Source organism: Globicephala melas, chromosome X (assembly GCF_963455315.2).
Source record: "Globicephala melas chromosome X, mGloMel1.2, whole genome shotgun sequence".
In the NCBI taxonomy this organism is placed as follows: Eukaryota; Metazoa; Chordata; class Mammalia; order Artiodactyla; family Delphinidae; genus Globicephala; species Globicephala melas.
The window spans coordinates 111684979-111702604 of NC_083335.1; the positions used below are offsets into that span (position 1 = coordinate 111684979).

Genomic DNA, 17626 nt, shown 5'->3' on the forward strand with positions numbered 1-17626 from the left:
CCTCCCGTGCTCCCCTTTTCACCCTCTTGATTATCCTGCAAAATTCATGTCCTGTCCTTCAGAAAGCCTTCTCTGGTCTCTGTCTCCCCGTTCTGATTTAGAAGTCCCTCCTCTATGTTCACAAAGCTCTCTGTACACCCCTTTGTCTACCAAAGCACTTATGTGGCGCAGACTATTGTAGTGCTAACTAGTATCCATATTTTTACTTTTTTCCTCTTGGGCTCACAGCTGGACTACGTTTCCCAGCATGCTTTGCAGTCACGGGTGGCCATGTGACTGAGTCCTGACCAATGGAATGTTGATGGAAGTGATGTGCACCAATTCTCATGAATGGGCCTGGCCCATTAAAACCTCTCACATTTGGTCCTCCTTCTCTTTCCCCTCAGCTGAGTAGAGAGGACTCAGAATGTTTGGGAAGGAGGAGCCCCAAGGTGGATGGAGCCACTGCACAGTTCTGCAACTTGGGCTACTTGGGGTCAAAACCGGGAAATAAAAGAGGAAAAACAACAACAAAAAGAAATTTAACATAGTACTGACTTCTTCAAGTTTTATTTCCCTCTCCAGTCTGCCTGCTATTATTTTATTTTCCAAGTCCTCAGTGAACTGTGGTCGTAGTTATTTTTGTCTCCTGTCTAGAGCTTTCAGTTGTAATCAGTGGGGCAGATAGGATGTAGAGGGCTTACCCATCTTGGCCAGCACCCCGCCCCCCTTCATCTTGTGTCTGTATCCAAATTTCTGTTTGAATACCTAGTTCATAGTTGGGACCTTAACAGTGGTTTGCTTGGTGGACTTTTAAATTATCCAGATTCATAAAATCAACTATGGCATGCTCCTAGCAGAACAGTATTTCTTATTCTGCGCTTTATAATTTATACAAGTGTGAAAATGTTTGAAACCGTTCTCAGGAGAACTACAGATGTGATTAAGGATGGAAAGTAGATGCTCCAAAGAGAGGTTACACTATGTGGTATTGATGCTACTTAACTTTCCTGGTGGAAGAAGAATAAGTAGTGGTAATTTTACATATAGATCTTCAAATTAATAAAGGAAGGAAACTTGCAGATCACTCTTTTGTAAACTGTGGCTTGTTTCTTCTACCTTATGTATGTATTTTAAGCAGAGATAAGAGTTCTGTACTCATATGTATGTGCAAATGGAGAATCTAATTTGTAAATTTTTGATTCCTTAAAAAATAACATTTACAACTCTTTATTGTTGTTTATTATAAACAAATATATCACTCAGTTAACACATATTTGTTAAGACCTTCTACATGCAACGCTCAACGAGGGTTAAAAAAAGCATAAGAGTGAACTCCTGATTAAAAGAATAATGAGAAAGTCCCAGTGATGAGAACTTGACATTTTACAAAGCACTTTTATTCTTCTTATCTAATTTTTTCCCAGCGAGGTGGGTTTTAGTCCCATTTAAGAGAGTCTACAGAGGCTCAGAGAGCTCGAGGAATCTGTCCGTGATCACATAAGGGCAGAATTGAATCTTCTGCCCAGGTCTTCTGGTTCCAGTTTCTGTTCCCTTGTCATTATATCTCAGTCTAGCTGGGGAATAAAATATACCATCCACAAACAGTTATCCAATGGTTCAAGGCAGGCTATGACACATGCCAGTGGAATGATCAAATATAGCAGGGAGCACACTTTCCTACCTCCCCTTCCTAACTCTTGTTAAGGAAGACAGCATTCTAGAAAGGATACCGTTAACCTGATTGGTTAACTTTGAGCACTAAACTCGTAGTTGCAAATGTTCTTACCAATCCCAGTGAGGTTATCTTATCCAGGATATAATAAATAAAGAGTGCCAAGAAAAGACTGAGAGAACACCTAAGCCCAAACTGTGAGAAATAGGCACCTTCAAGTCAAAGTGTGTATATAGCAGACTACAAATAGTATACAAGGTAGTTCCATATTCACTTTCAATCCTTCCTCACCAAGGAACTATGGAAAGCTTTAGCCAATCGTTTCTTTCTTTGTAAGTAATTATGTGTATTTTAAAATTTTAGAAATCAAATTAAAGATGTGCCAGAAGAAAACTAGTCTAGGGTGAGAGTCAGGAAATGGACGATTGCCTGGATAGGGGCATAAGGGGCGATTTGGGGCGATGGAAATTTGCTTTAGCTTGTTTTCAGTTGTGGGTGCTCACATGTCTACAGTTCATAGGAAAGCAACCCTTAAGATCTGTGTATTTTATTTCTTATTAACTACACTTCAATTTTTAAAATGTGGAAAAGAGTGTACAGTTTCTCAAAATTCTTTTAAGGGTATGTTAGCAAGAAGTTTAATAACCATTGTTCTAGGCATATGTGGAATAAATCTCTCTTCTTTCAAGATTCTTACTCTTTCTTTAGGTGTCTCAGAACCATGTAGCTTGACTGTAAGATAAAGTCGTCAGTAGCATGTCACATTATTTATGTTTTTTGATTATTACCTTTAGTGTTTTTCTCATAGCCACCTTGGATTTTTATGCCTAAGGACATTCTCCTGTGGAATAGAAGAGAAGTGTGGGGAGTAAAATTAACTAGGGAAAAGGTTAACCTTCATTGTATATATGTACCACATCTTCTTTATCCATTCATCCGATGATGGACATTTAGGTTGCTTCCATGTCCTGGCTATTGTAAATAGAGCTGCAATGAACATTTTGGTACATGACTCTTTTTGAATTATGGTTTTCTCAGGGTATATGTCCAGTAGTGTAGTGAGGTGGATGGACCTAGAGTCTGTCATACAGAGTGAAGTAAGTCAGAAAGAGAAAAACAAATACCATATGCTAACACATATATGTGGAATCTAAGGAAAAAAAAAGGTCATGAAGAGCCTAGGGGTAAGACGGGAATAAAGACACAGACCTACTAGAGAATGGACTTGAGGATATGGGAAAGGGGAAGGGTAAGCTGTGACAAAGTGAGAGAGTGGCATGGACATACATACACTACCAAACGTAAAATAGATAGCTAGTGGGAAGTAGCCGCATAGCACAGGGAGATCAGCTAGGTGGTTTGTGACCACCTAGAGGGGTGGGATAGGGAGGGTGGGAGGGAGGGAGACGCAAGAGGGAAGAGATATGGGGACATATGTATATGTATAACTGATTCGCTTTGTTATAAAGCAGAAACTAACACACCATTGTAAAGCAATTATACTCCGATAAAGATGTTAAAAAAAAAAAAGGTTAATCTTCAGAGAGTTTGGTCAATGAATGTATTTTCCCGTTTATCTTTGTAATTGCTCCCCCCCAGAACCTTTTTTTGAAGAACAACGTAGTAATTAAAGTAACTTTTCATGTAAATGGAGTCCACAGATTGATCATCTAGTTTTAAAGAATTGCTCTTGAATTCCGTATGAATTTAGAAAAGAAAATGCATGAATTGCATGAACCAATGAACGATGGATGATGCCCCACGTCGCACTGAGTGGAGATGCTCAGTACAGATGATTTTATCCTGACCTGGCCCTGATAATCATTTCTCTGCAACCCACCAATTCAGCTTGGCCATAAAATCTTAATAACCGGCGGAATCTTCTTGCAAAGAGGGCATGACGCCCCAGGCTTCTTTAATCTTCTGGTGCTGTGACAAGTGACAACGTGGCCTGTGCTTCCATGAATAATATTCCCATCTCATGGGTGCTTCTCACCCGTGCTACACGGCTTCAAGAGATTGCTCTCTGCTACGAAGGGCCGCCTGATTGTTCTCCTGTGCTTGAGATGGTCTGTGAGCTTTCAGACCTGTGAGCCAAATCCGAGAATTCCTCTGAGCTACAGAGATCAAAAAGTCTTGTGTTGGGCTTCCCTGGTGGTGCAGTGGTTGAGAGTCCGCCTGCCGATGCAGGGGACACGGGTTCGTGCCCCGGTCTGGGAAGATCCCACATGCCGCGGAGCGGCTGGGCCCGTGAGCCATGGCCGCTGAGCCTGCGCGTCCGGAGCCTGTGCTCCGCAACGGGAGAGGCCACAGCAGTGAGAGACCCGCGTACCACAAAAAAAAGGAAAAAAAAAAAAAAAAGTCTTGTGTTGTTCTTCCCTTTTTATAAGATCTTAGGCCGAAATGATTCTTTGGCAATAAGGGACATCAGTTCCTTCATTTTCCTTCTTTTCAGGTGGGGCAGTGATGACAGGAATGAAGAGCTAATGGGTTCGCTTGGCACAGTTTGAATACTGATCTTTCCTCAGGGCCCAGCATGGAAACACCTCTCGTTTGAAGAGTGTGATTTCTTGCACTCAGTAACACTACCACGCATCCTCAGAAGCAACTTCTCCATCAGTGTCAGTACATAGGATGTAGCGTCCCCACGGTCATTTTTTTCTATTTCCATTACCTTTTGTCACTTCCGTTCCTTTTTTTTTTTTTTTTTACTTGTTTGATCTGTATTAGCGGCTTCCACTTTTATTCCAGCATTTAACTGCTGTAATGCTGACTCATTCAAAATCCACATGTCCTCCTGAGTGCCTAAAACAATGTAGGACATATCTCCCTCTCTAGGATTTCTGCATGTATGTGGTAAGGTCGGCAGCATAGGGATACCAACCTCTTCGGTTCTTTTCCTGGTGTTGGAACTTTCCTCTGCATGTTGCTTCAGTTGGTCTTGGCTTGGAATGTCCACGCTGTAGCCCTGGAGTGGCAGTGACAGGATCCCTTCTTAGCTTGTCATAGAAAGGACTTGGATATTTCACAGAGAAGTGCTGATGTCCAAGTAGTTCTCCTGGAAGATCTCCACCACAGGATCCCTTTGCCAGTATATGCTGAGCTGTATATTGCCTGACCACTGGCACAGTGCACGTGTCACCTTTGGACCTGCCACCTGCAAAATCCTCAGAAGTGGCAGCTTTATTGTACCTGTTGTACACAACAATCAGTCTGATCGATTTGGTCTGGGGAGAACCTGCAAGCACCATCAGATGTTCAACCCCGGATGGAGGTGGAAAATGCTGTCATTTTGGCACTGCGGAAATTGCAGTCCGTTGACCCGAATGTCCAGCTACTTCGTGGGTTGCTTGCTGTACCTCCACTGCATCTGGAGGGCGTCGGTAATGGGTCCAAAGGCTTCAGCAGTATTTCCAAACAGTGAGCAGCTGAGGAGTTTTAAGAGACACTTTCTTCCCTGAGACAGTCTCTGTGCTCTTCTGTTCTGGGTTGAATAGCATCCCCCCCAAATTCATGTCCACCTGGAACCTCAGAATGTGACCTTATTTGGAAATAGGGTCTTTGCAGATGTAATTAAAGATGAATCCATCCATACTGGACCAGGGTGGGCCCTGAGGCAATGAGTGGTGTCCTTTTAAGGAGAGGAGAAGACACAGAGAGACACAGAGTGGAAGGTCATGTGATGATGGAGGCAGAGATGGGGTGATGTGTCAGTAAGCCAAGGAGCATGGAGGACTGCTGGCGACCACCAAGTAGCCAGAAAGAGGCAAAGAAGGATCCTTCCCTAGAGCCTCCAAAGGGAGCATGACCCTGCCGACATGTGAGCTTGGACTTCTGGTCTCCAGAACTGTGAAAGAACACATTTCTGTTATTTAAAGCCACCCGGTTTGTAGTCCTTTGTTGCAGCAGCCACGGAAAACAAATATCTTTTCTTTCACTGTCCACACTCTGTATCATTTGCAAATGCTTCTCTAAGTCCCACAGCAGCAAGAAGAATCTTAGTGTTATGGTTCAGTGTGGTGATTCCGAAGCCAGATTATTTGGGTTTGAATCTTGACACTACCATTCATTACGTATGTGACCTTGAAACTTACCCCACTGCTCTGTGCCTCAGTTTTTCTGACCTGTAAAATGGGAGTTAAATGAATGAATAATGTTAAGGGCTTAGAATAGTGCCTGGCACATAGGAAACGCTATCATGTGTTTGTTATACGAGACGAAAAAAGTCTGTTGGACTGAAATGGCCACATGGAAATGGGAATGCTTCCATAGAAGAAGAGCTAGGACATGAGCTTGAACTTCAGAAATTAGGCAAGGTTGGTCAGAGGCCACCCAGTTGGGAGAAACAGTGTGAGCAAAGGCTTCCTGGAAGTGTGAGGCAAGGGGGCAGCAAGACTCGATTAGAACAGGATTTCTCACTCTTTTCTCCATGGTGGTCAGTGGCGAATCTTAGAATATTTGCATACACATGGGGTCAGTGAGGCTGCTTGCAGCTGGACCCTGGAGGTCACTGACCAAGTTCCTGAGAGCTAAGGGGAGACAGTACCTTGGCACATCTGAAACCCATTCCCAGCACCTGTGGGAAGCTCAGGGCTTGAGCAGCACTTCCCAAACTCGAATGTGCATTAAGACGCAGATTTTGACTCAGCTGGTGTTGGATGGGGCCTGAGAGTCTGCATTTCTAACAAGCAGGGGATGCGGAGGCTTCTGGTCTAAGAACCACCGGTATTCCAGAGGTGGTCCATGTACCAGCAGCATCAGGAGCTGGTTAGAAATGCTGACTTTCTGGTCCAGTCACCCCACCCCAAGCCTACTGAATCAGAATCTGCATTTTAATCGGGTCCTCAGCTGATTCATTTGCACATTAGCATTTGAGAAGCGCCAAATTAGAGGACTGGGCTTGGCGGTAGCCCAGCTTGCTAGAGGGGAGGACCTCGCCACCTCGGTTCTCAGACCCAGCCACACAGTAGATCCTTGTGGGCGGCTTTGAAAAGTCCTGAGGTCCAGATCAGAGTGACTTAGTTAAATCGAAATCTCTGTGAGTGGGGCCCCGGGGAATGAGTATTATTTTTCAGACTTCTTGCGTGATTTTAATGTGCGCTCAGGGTTCAAGAACCACCAGGCTAGGGAAAAACCCCTAAGCGGGGCTGGAAAGAGAGACTGAGGCCATGCAGAGTTCTTGCCGGAGTTCAAAGTCCTTTCCCAGCGGAGAACAGCAGTTTGAAGGCGTGGATTCTGGAGCAACGAGGGCCTGCCTGGGTTCAAATCCTGCTTTGTGCCACTTGCCAGCTGTGTGATGGGCAAGGTACTTAACCTCTCTTTGCCTCTGTTTCTTTACAACGGGGATGATAATAATAGTAGCTGTGCCACAAGGTATTTGTGAGGATTAAGTGAGTTAGGATGTAAAGTGCTCATTACACTGGTTGGCACACAGTCAGTGCTATGGAAGTGTTTGTTTATTTAAATACACATTTTATTCTTTCTGATGGGGAATTGTGGAAGGTTTCTCAGTTTCCTGTTTCCCTGCCCCATCCTTGGTGCTAGGTTCTTGGGCAGCAGTCACACCTCTAATTGGGCGCTCAATATATGTTTGAGGAATGCATGACTGAATGGTTACAATGCCCCCTTGTGTATTCAGTGGGAAGAAATAACAAAACATACAGTTGTTTTTTAAGGAACCTCCATACTGTTCTCCATAGTGGCTGTAGCAATGTACATTCCCACCAACAGTGCAAGAGTGTTCCCTTTTCTCCACACCCTCTCCAGCATTTATTGTTTCTAGATTTTTTGATGATGGCCATTCTGACCGGTGATACCTCACTGTAGTTTTGATTTGCATTTCTCTAATGATTAGTGATGTTGAGCATCCTTTCGTGTGTTTGTTGGCAATCTGTATATCTTCTGTGGAGAAATGTCTGTTTAGGTCTTCTGCCCATTTTTGGATTGGATTGTTTGCTTTTTTGTTATTGAGCTGCGTGAGCTGCTATTAAATTTTGGAGATTAACCCTTTGTCAGTTGCTTCATTTGCAAATATTTTCTCCCATTCTGAGGGTTGTCTTTTGGCCTTGTTTACGGTTTCCTTTGCTGTGCAAAAGCTTTGAAGTTTCATTAGGTCCCATTTGTTTATTTTCGTTTTTATTTCCCTTTCTCTAGGAGGTGGGTCAAAAAGGATCTTGCTGTGATTTATGTCATAGAGTGTTCTGCCTATGTTTTCCTCTAAGAGTTTGATAGTTTCTGGCCTTACATTTAGGTCTGTAATCCATTTTGAGCTTATTTTTGTGTATGGTATTAGGGAGTGTTCTAATCTCATACTTTTACATGTACCTGTCCAGTTTTCCCAGCAATCCCACTACTGGGCATATACCCTGAGAAAACCATAATTCAAAAAGAATCATGTACCAAAATGTTCATTGCACCTCTATTTACAATAGCCAGGACATGGAAGCAACCTAAGTGTCCGTGATCGGATGAATGGATAAAGAAGATGTGGCACATATATACAATGGAATACTACTCAGCCATAAAAGGAAACGAAATTGAGTTATTTGTAGTGAGGTGGATGGACCTAGAGTCTGTCATACAGAGTGAAGTAAGTCAGGAAGAGAAAGACAAATACCGTATGCTAACACATATATATGGAATCTAAGAAAGAAAAAAAAAGGTCATGAAGAACCTAGGGATAAGACGGGAATAAAGACACAGATCTACTAGAGCGTGGACTTGAGGGTATGGGGAGGGGGGAGGGTAAGCTGTGACAAAGTGAGAGAGTGGCATGGACATATATACACTACCAAACGTAAAATAGATAGCTAGTGGGAAGCAGCCGCATGCCACAGGGAGATCAGCTAGGTGGTTTGTGACCACCTAGAGGGGTGGGATAGGGAGGGTGGGAGGGAGGGAGATGAAAGAGGGAAGAGATAAGGGAACATATGTATATGTATAACTGATTCACTTTGTTATAAAGCAGAAACTAACACACCATTGTAAAGCAATTATACTCCAATAAAGATGTTAAGAAAAAAACAAAACATACAGTTGGTTCTCCATACTAGTACGGACAGTGTGACCAACTGTTCCGGTTTGCCCAGGAAAGAGAGGTTTCCCTGGGCATGGGACTTACGGTCGTAAAACTGGTGAAGTCTGGGGAAAACTGGGACAAGTTGGTCACCCTCAGTATGAGTACCACCCAGATGTCCATTTCCTCAAAATACTGTTTGCAGGTAAGCATAAGGAGAGACTCCCAAGGCTAACTCATTTATGTGCACGCAACCAAGGCAGTGGCAGTTCGCTTCCTGGCCATTGTGTGTGTGTGTGCTCGCGTGCGTGCGTGTGTGTGCATGAACGTACCCACATACACACATGTACACCAATAATAATAGTAGCCAGAATGTAATCACAGTGTGACACATGCTGTGTGCTGCGGTGAGCAGTTCACATGCTTAACAGGGAGCATCAGTTGGCCTTGTTCAAATCCCAGTTATGCCACTTAATGGTTTTGTGGTGATGGGCATGATTCTCAGCCTCTCTGTGCCTCAGTTTCTCCAGCTGCAAAATAGAGATAATACTATTACTCACCTTTCAGAGTTGTTAGAGTAGATGTGTTCATCCATGTGAAGCATTTAGCAGAGCGCTGGGCACTTCCTAAATTTGATCAATGTTAGAGATTATTACTATTGCTATCATTAACAGTACCAGGCAACCTGCATCCCTCCTCTGCTTCTCTCCCTTTCTCACCTCCCAATTTCTTCCCTTTGCTGTGAGCCCACTGCATCCTGCCTTCTGTTTCCTCCCCCTGCTCTCTCTCTCCCCCACCAGAGGGGCCATCAACACTTTTACCCTGCTTGGATGAACAGAGCCCCCAGTCCATGCGCAGACACACAAACTGGACACAGCCTTATGTTGTATGCCACTACAGCATTATGAATCTGTGTTAAGCCTCATTAAATGAATATGGAAAACCAGTACACCTATTTTTCTCCTTTGGTTGGCAGATCAGTTAAGAAATCGATGGCAGTGGATGTGAACTTCAGCAGACATGTGGTGAGTTCTGTCCCTACAACCTTAAAGACGAGATGGAGAATCATAGGCCAATCACTATTAAAATTAAGTTATTAATGTGTAAAGAACGAGCAAGAGTGCTAGGTAATGGAGGTTTCTGGTAGAGCAGTAAGACGTTTCTCAGTCTTATCCCATTCACTGTTTCTCACCCATAATTTGGATGAAAGTATAGAAGATACACATCAGATATGCAGGAGATTAGAAAAATAACAAATACTTTTAATGGAGTGTAGGGATATGAAAATATCAGGACCCTTGAAGCAATGGGTGAGATATAACCAGATGAAATTAACATGGATAAATGTAAATCTTGTGTGAGGGTCCAAATAAAACCCCACTTGGACGTATATAAATTAATACATATTATTACATTATATATCATGTAATTAAAACATTAATTTTTGTTATTGTATTATAGTTATTATATTACTGTAATGTTAATATATATAATTATATAATGAATAATATAATGGCATATATTACTATATATATATAGCATATGATATTGCATATCCTTTGGACCCAGAAGTTCTACTTCTAGGAATTTATCCTAAAGAAAAATTATATGTGGGGGGGGGTGGAGGGAATGGTAAAGAGAAAGCCTAGAAATGAAGTCAGTGCAGAACTAATAATAATATTAAAAAATTGGACAGTAGCCTAAATACATGTTAGTGGGGATTGGTAACTAAATTATTGCAAATGTAAACAAAAGAAAATGAGGCAGTTCTTAAAAATTGTGCTTTACCAACAGTATTTCTCCAACTGCAATCTGAAAACTTTATGCATTGGAGTTTTCTGGGATACTGGTTAAACATACAGGTTCCTAGGCCCTCCCCAGAGTACTAAATGAGTGTCTTTGGGGGAGGATCCAGGGAAATACTTTATTAACAAGTGCCCTCAGATAATTCCAATACACACTTAGAGTCTGAGAATTACTGTAGAAAAGAACATTTAATGGAATAGGAAAGTGTTCCTGATATAAGTGACAAAACAAGTTCCAAAACAGGGTGATCCCTTTTATGTAAAAATACTTATTTGTATAGAAGAAATTTTGGAAGGATAAAAGCCAAAATGATAACCATGATTAATTTAATGTTATATGGCATTAATAGAAAGACGGTGTGCTGATGGAGAGTTCCACTTTATTCTGCACTTGTCGTATAATACCTGGAATGTTCCATTTGAGGAGGTAAAATCTATTTAGATTAAAATCGTATTGGATGTAAGGACAACAGAGAGGAGGAGTCAAAGGTGGATCCAAAGTTTGGAAGAATGGTCATGCATCAATGGAGCAAGGGCGTCACAAAGAGAAGCTGGTTTAGGGAGGAAAGATGAGTTGGTTTTGAACATGGCAGGTTTGAGGTACTGGTGGCACGTCCATCAGGAAACAATCAAAAGACAGTTGGAATTCTGGGTCTAGAATTCAAGAAATTGAGTGGGGCTAGAGATGTAGATTTAAAGACAATAAAAGTTGTAGGAGTGGATTAATCAAGGAGGAAGATTAAGTAGAGATAGAAGTGGCTAGAGATCAGCTCCCTAGAAGATGCCTTTGATTAGTGGAAAGGAAAGGAAGAAAAGCCAGTAAAGGAATAAAAGAGAACATGGTCTGAAAGGTAATGGGTGAACCAGTAAGATCCAATGTCACCAACCATCCCTCAGAGGAAAGAGTTTCAGGGAGGAGGAGAAGGTCAAAGAGGATGAAGACAAAGAGTTGGCCACTGGACTGGACAACTGGATAGTGAGGACCTTCTGCAGAGTTGTTTTGGAGAGTGGTGGCATCTGTAGCCAGGTGGCAAGGAGTTAAGGAGCAATCAAGTGGTAAGGAAGGCCCGAGAGCTGGTGCAGTCATTGCTGTGTTTTTAGGGCATGTAGTAGCCTCTCCCATTGTGGAGAAATGATCTCATGGTTTTCATGCTCCTTTCAAGATGAAGCTGGGACCATTTCCCCCAGCATTCTTTCTCCCAGAAAAACTGAACTGGAATTTGGGTTGTTTGTCCTTCCATGGAACTTTCAGTCACTGGGTGCAGTATAATTTTTTTGAGAGGTAATTTGTATTTCCCCTCCCTGCATTTTTCCATTTCTTTCCCCACTCTTCTTTCTTGTCCTGGTGAAGGTTTGCGGCTGGACAAAGGGTAGAAGTTACTTACATTTTCCTTCCTGGCATTTGTTTCAAAAAACCTGGGTCCCTCCAGGTAATTGTAATGGCGTCCTAGAGTATGAGACAAGAGAGAGCATATTTTTGAGGAGAACAAGAAGGATTTCCCTAAGACTGGAAAGAAATTCCTCTGACTTGGAACAGGAAAGGTGTCTGAAAGCCTGGCGAGCCACAGATCCCTATAGTCTTCATCCTGACAGTACCAGGAGAGCAGGCCAATTTTAGACAATAGAGCTGAGGGAGGGAGGACCAAGGCCTAGGCTCCCAGCCAACCAGGGATTCCCCAGCCCCCAGCACAGACAAGAACCTGCAGTCTGGGAAGCTGAAGGGGCCCTGTGGGCTGGGTCTTTGACATCTTGATGATACCTCTGTACCTCCTTGAGATTCAGAAGGTCACCCTGATACCTTAGCACTTTCTGAGACCCAGAACCTTGACACCCCGGAAGAGTGGGGGAAGAGCCCTCAAGAATGTTTGGGATTGAATTTCCTGCTTGGCAGGACAGGGCTGGTCTCTTTATTAGAAAGTAAAGACATACAGTGTTTCTTGCTCACCTAAGTTTGTGCGTGGAGATTTGTGTCTGCTACACAGGAAGAAATCAGGCTAGCGTCCTCGAGCAAGGTGGGTGCTTTCTTCACTCGGGAAGAAAACCAAGGTGGTGGAATGGGGATCTCTAGATGATGTGACAAGTGGCGTACAGGTGGTCATCAGTTTGGTAGGATGTGTGAAGGAGGGTAGAAAACAGTGACCCCATTGTCAGAGGAAATGGATCCTCGTCCATCTCTGCTGCTTGAGCATCCTACAACTTTGGCCATATTTCACCTCCCTGGGCCTCAGTTTCCTCACGTGCAAAACGAAAGCATTAGATTAAGTGAATGCTAGGGCTCCTCGCACATTCTGAGAGACCGTTTGGCTTCGTTCTCTTCTTTCTCAGGGTAAACTTTCTTATCTCTAAGGAATGAGGTGGATTACACAGTCCTATAGCCGCTGAGCTACAGTCACCTTAGCCTAGCACTCGTGAGGAAAGCAGCAAACTGGGACAGCTTGCATTACTAAGGAGGCTACAAGTGTGTATTCTAATCTGCACAGCTCTGGGATTTCAGATGCGGTGTATGAGCCCCTCCACATTTAATTGAAGGGGGCAGAGGGTGATGAAACTACCAAGTTTGCTTTTTAAGGTTGGGCCATCCAGTGAAGATGGGTTTGCATACTAGTCTCAGAAGGCTAATTTATCACTCTGGACAGCAATTTCTCATTAACACAATGTCAATACTGCTGGGGATTGGCTGGACCACCTTTGGAAGCGGTTAAATTACCTTTTAATCAGTGTATGGAAGAACAATGCTTCTGCTCCGTCATGGCATAGCAGCCTTGCTAATTTGACATCTTATAAAAGCCAAGGCAGTTCTACCTATACTGGTGTGATATGACCAGGATTATTTCCAGAGAGGCAGAAGACAGGAAAGGAGGGTTTCTGTGGCTGTTATCCAAACTGGCATAATTGATGTGGGTGCAGTGGGTTATAGCTAATGGTCTGTGTTTAATTATGGAGGCGGTGACACAAGGGCTGGAGGATGATAAGGCACTAACCAGATGATGTACCACTATTTCAGTAGGAGCTCGCTGAATAGGGTCAGTAGAGTGGTAAGGTGGTCTAAATTCCATGTTTCTCCTGGGATTCGGGCTTGGTCCCCGAGAGGCACAGGGCTGTATTCATAAGATGTGTCCAAATTCACACTGAAGAGGTCTCCTAGGAGAACAGCCAGTCACACAGGCCCCCGATGAAAGTGCTTTGAAATCCACTGCTCTAGGAATTCATTCATTCATTCATTTAAACCAGGATCATGTGCATTGATAAATTGATATATATCTAAACCTCATCAGCCACAGTGGAAAGATAGGGCTTTTCATCTCTCGTTCCTCAGAGCAATAAAACAACGAACAATTCTTTATCCACTAGCCTGAAAAATAATGACAATACCTGTTGTCAAACTGCATATTATCCACCGTATCCATTATCAACTTTTAGCAATAGAGCCTTCAGGTTTTAGCTGGACACATGGCTTCCCAGCCAGAGTATATTTCTCAGCCTCTGTGGCAGCAGTGTGAGACCATGTAACTTAGTTTTAACCAATAAGAAAGGAACAGAAGTGATGTTCCTCCACTTATTCTTTTCTCCTTCTTGTGGGTAAGAAGGAGTTTGTGTCGGGTGGTGGTTTACTTTCAATCTAAAAGATAAGAAAGGACTTCCCCGGTGGCACAGTGGTTAAGAATCCGCCTGCCAGTGCAGGGGACATGGGTTTGAGCCCTGGTCCGGGAAGATCCCACATGCCGCGGAGCAAATAAACCTGTGCGCCACAATTACTGAGCGTGACCTCTAGAGCCTGCAAGCCGCAACTACTGAGCCCACGTGCCACAACTACTGAAGCCCGCATACTTGGAGCCTGTGCTCCGCAGCAAGAGAAGCCACCGCAAAGAGAAGCCCCTGCACTGCAATGAAGAGTAGCCCCCGCTCGCCACAGCTAGAGAAAGCCCACGCGCAGCAACGAAGACCCAATGCAGCCAAAAATAAATAAATTTATAAAATAAATAAAAGATAAGAAAGATACCTGTTGTGATAATGGAACAGTAACAGAGAAGGAACCTGGGTCCCTAGGTGACCTTGGGAAAGAAAGTCATCCTACCTCCATCAACTGCCTACGAGCTTGGACTTTTATAGAGAACTGGATCTTCTATCTTATTTAAGCAGCTGCTATTTTGGTCTCTGTTACAATAAATACAGTGATTTACATGGGTAAAGGACCTTGCAGTTTGCAAAGCACTTTTATATGTTTTATCTCTTAGCTTCACATGACAAGCAGGTGGAGTAGACAGATGGGGGAAGTGGTCAGAGCATCTACCTGACAAGGAGGGAAACAGGCTCAGAGAGGCTGTAACTTCTGTCCTCAGTTACATACCTATGCAGACATGGAGCCGCATCTTGAACCCAGGTATTCTGACTCCTTCTGCAGTGCTCCTTTTACTATAATATTGCCTCTTGGTCCTTGGAAACCTTAAGACATAGTCCGATATGTGCATGAGAGGGGAATCTCCATTTATTAAAACTCTTGCTGTTTGATGGGTTAAGCATCTCCATCTAGCTCTTCTCCTCTCCTTCCACCTCCTACATACCATGCCCCAAACAGCAAAAAAAGCAAAGCTCCATAAAACAGGGTTTTTAAAAATAGTTGGTGGACTTGCTTAATATCAGAACTGCCAAGGTTCTGGGGGGAAGGGAAGTTGCAGTGGGAGGAGTATTTTATCAACGACATTGTTTACAATTGTCAGCACATGGGGTAATAAAAAGCAGAACAACTTTTAGTCAGTTTTATTATTGTTTTTAAATTCTCTACAGACATTAAATTGTTTTTAAATTCTCTTATTACCTGTACCCCCCTTTTTGCCTGCACCTTGTATGGACCACTTCTATCATCCCCTCACTAGTATGCCACAAAATAATAGCAATGAAGGAAAGCAAGATCATAAAATGGAAAATCCGACTGACTCTTGCCCTGCTCTCTTTGATGTGTATACATGTGCAGGAAATGGCTGGAGTGTTTGGACCAATTGTCGCCTGTTACATTTAGAAGAGCTTCTGTAAAGAAAAGGAAAGCTTGTCTGTTTCCTTGGGTTTTTCCTACCCTCTTATTTCCCTAGTTACAAAAGTTGGTTCTGTGCATTTTTTTTTAAGCTGGCATCTTGCCCAACTCAGATTGATTATAAAGGTTGGGAGGGACAGTTGAGATCTGCAGCTTGATTCCCCAGTAAGTTGGCTGTTTAGAAAGATAGCATTGACAGCCGAGACAGCCTGCAGATGGGAAGGCAAGTCTGGAGATTCCCTTGTTTATTACGGAGCCACTGAGTGACTCACTAGGTTGGGCTCTTCCTTGGAGGAACACAGAAAGATAAGTGCCTAAGTGCCTGGGAGAAATTAGCGGAAAGGTTCTTTCCTCAAAGGCTTTACAGTAGGGTTGCCAGATTAAATATAGGACACCAGTTAAATGTGCATTTCAGATTAACAGCAAACGCTTTTCTTGTGTGTAAATATGTCCCGAAATATTTCATGGGACATACTTATCCTGAAAACACAGGTGCTCAGTTACATTTACATTTCAGATAAACAAGAAATAATGTTTACGTATAAGCATATCTCATGCTTATTTCTCATTTATATGAAATACAGATGTTTTATAATTAATTATTCATTTTATTTCTTTAACTTAAAATTTTTAATTTAATTTTTACTTTATATTGAAGTATAGTTGATTTACAATACTGTGTTAGTTTCAGGTGTACAGCAAAGTGATTCAGTTATACATATACCTATATCCATTCATTTTCAGATTCTTTTCCATGAAATGCAGATTTTAACAGGGCATCCTATATTTTTATTTGCTGAATCTGGTAGCCCTACTTATAGAAATCTAGCAAGATTTTATGAAATGTTCTCTTTCAATTCAGGAATGGCCAACACTGTTTTTCTCTTAAAGGATTATGTAGGCTGTTGGTTTTACTTATTGGCAGGGTGGAGACATACAGGGGAGAAGGTCAAGGGGAAAGAGACTGGACTGGAAGACAGGAGACTGGGGTCTGAGTCTTGTTCTGCCAGCAAATGGCTGTGTGAAGTTGAACAAGGCACTTCACCTGCCCGAGCCTTAGTGTCCTAAAAGGAGAGGATTGACTAGTCCTTCTAAGGATAAAATGATTCCATTGTCCTATGCCATTCCCTATGTTACAAATATTACGATGGAATTCATTTTCCCAGGAGATGATACAGGTTGGCACTGTCCAATAGAAATAAAATGCACATCACATGTGTAATTTTAGATTTGCTAGTGGTCACATTACAAAAGTAAAAAGAAACAGGTGAAGTTAATTTTAATGATACATTTTATTTAACCAATTATATTAAAATATTATCATTTTAATATGTAATCAATATTCAAAGTATTAATGAGATAACTTACATTCTTTTTTTTGTACTAAGTCCTCAAAATCTGGTGTGAATCCTTACAGCACACCTCAGTGCTGGACTAGCCACGTTTAAAGTACTGATAGCCACATGTGGCTACTGTACGGCACAGGTATGGGCTAACTAAACAACTAAATAGATAAATAGATAAATAAATAAATTTTAGTAAGTTAGATTCAGGAATGAGCAATCTGTAGTGGGTTAGGGAGAGAACTTAGGCTATTGGGGAACATGTTCATAGGCTTTTAAAAATTAATATACAGTTGATCCTTATTATTCATGGATTCCATATTTATGAATTTACCTACTCACTAAAATTTATTTGTGACCCCCAAATGAATACTCATGACACTTTTGTGGTCATTCGTGAGCATGGCATGTGCACAGGGTAAAAAAATTGAGTTGTCCAGTGCACACATTCCCACCTGAGGTGGAATGAGAGGAAGCTCTGTCTTCTTGTAGCAACTCGCATACTACAAACAAGTGTCCTTTCTGTGGTCTGTTTCGTGCCAAGTTTTGGGCATTTTTGTGCCTTTTGTGAGTGATATCGCCGTTGAAAATGCTCCCCAAACATAGTGCTGAAGTGCCGCCTAGTGATCCTAAGTGCAGGATGGCTGTGATGCGCCTTATGGAGAAAATACACGTGTTAGATAAGCTTTGTTCAGAAATGAGGTAAAGTGCTGTTCACCACAGATATTTAATATTAATGAATCAATTGTATATTAAATGAAGTGTCTTTAAACAGAAGCA

At 42.4% G+C, this 17626-nt stretch overlaps 1 protein-coding gene and 1 pseudogene across 2 annotated transcripts in view; one reads left to right on the forward strand and one right to left on the reverse strand.

Moving 5' to 3' along the window:
* The window catches only part of RAI2 (retinoic acid induced 2), a 401970-nt gene that overhangs the window by 265445 nt on the left and 118899 nt on the right, over positions 1 to 17626 (forward strand). For both annotated transcript variants that reach the window (XM_060292725.2, XM_060292727.2), the window contains one exon: positions 9646 to 9694. The gene's annotated coding sequence lies outside the window, so the exon portion shown is untranslated. The remainder of the gene's footprint in view (positions 1 to 9645; positions 9695 to 17626) is intronic.
* LOC132594480 (protein Mdm4 pseudogene) lies at positions 3499 to 4945 on the reverse strand (annotated as a pseudogene).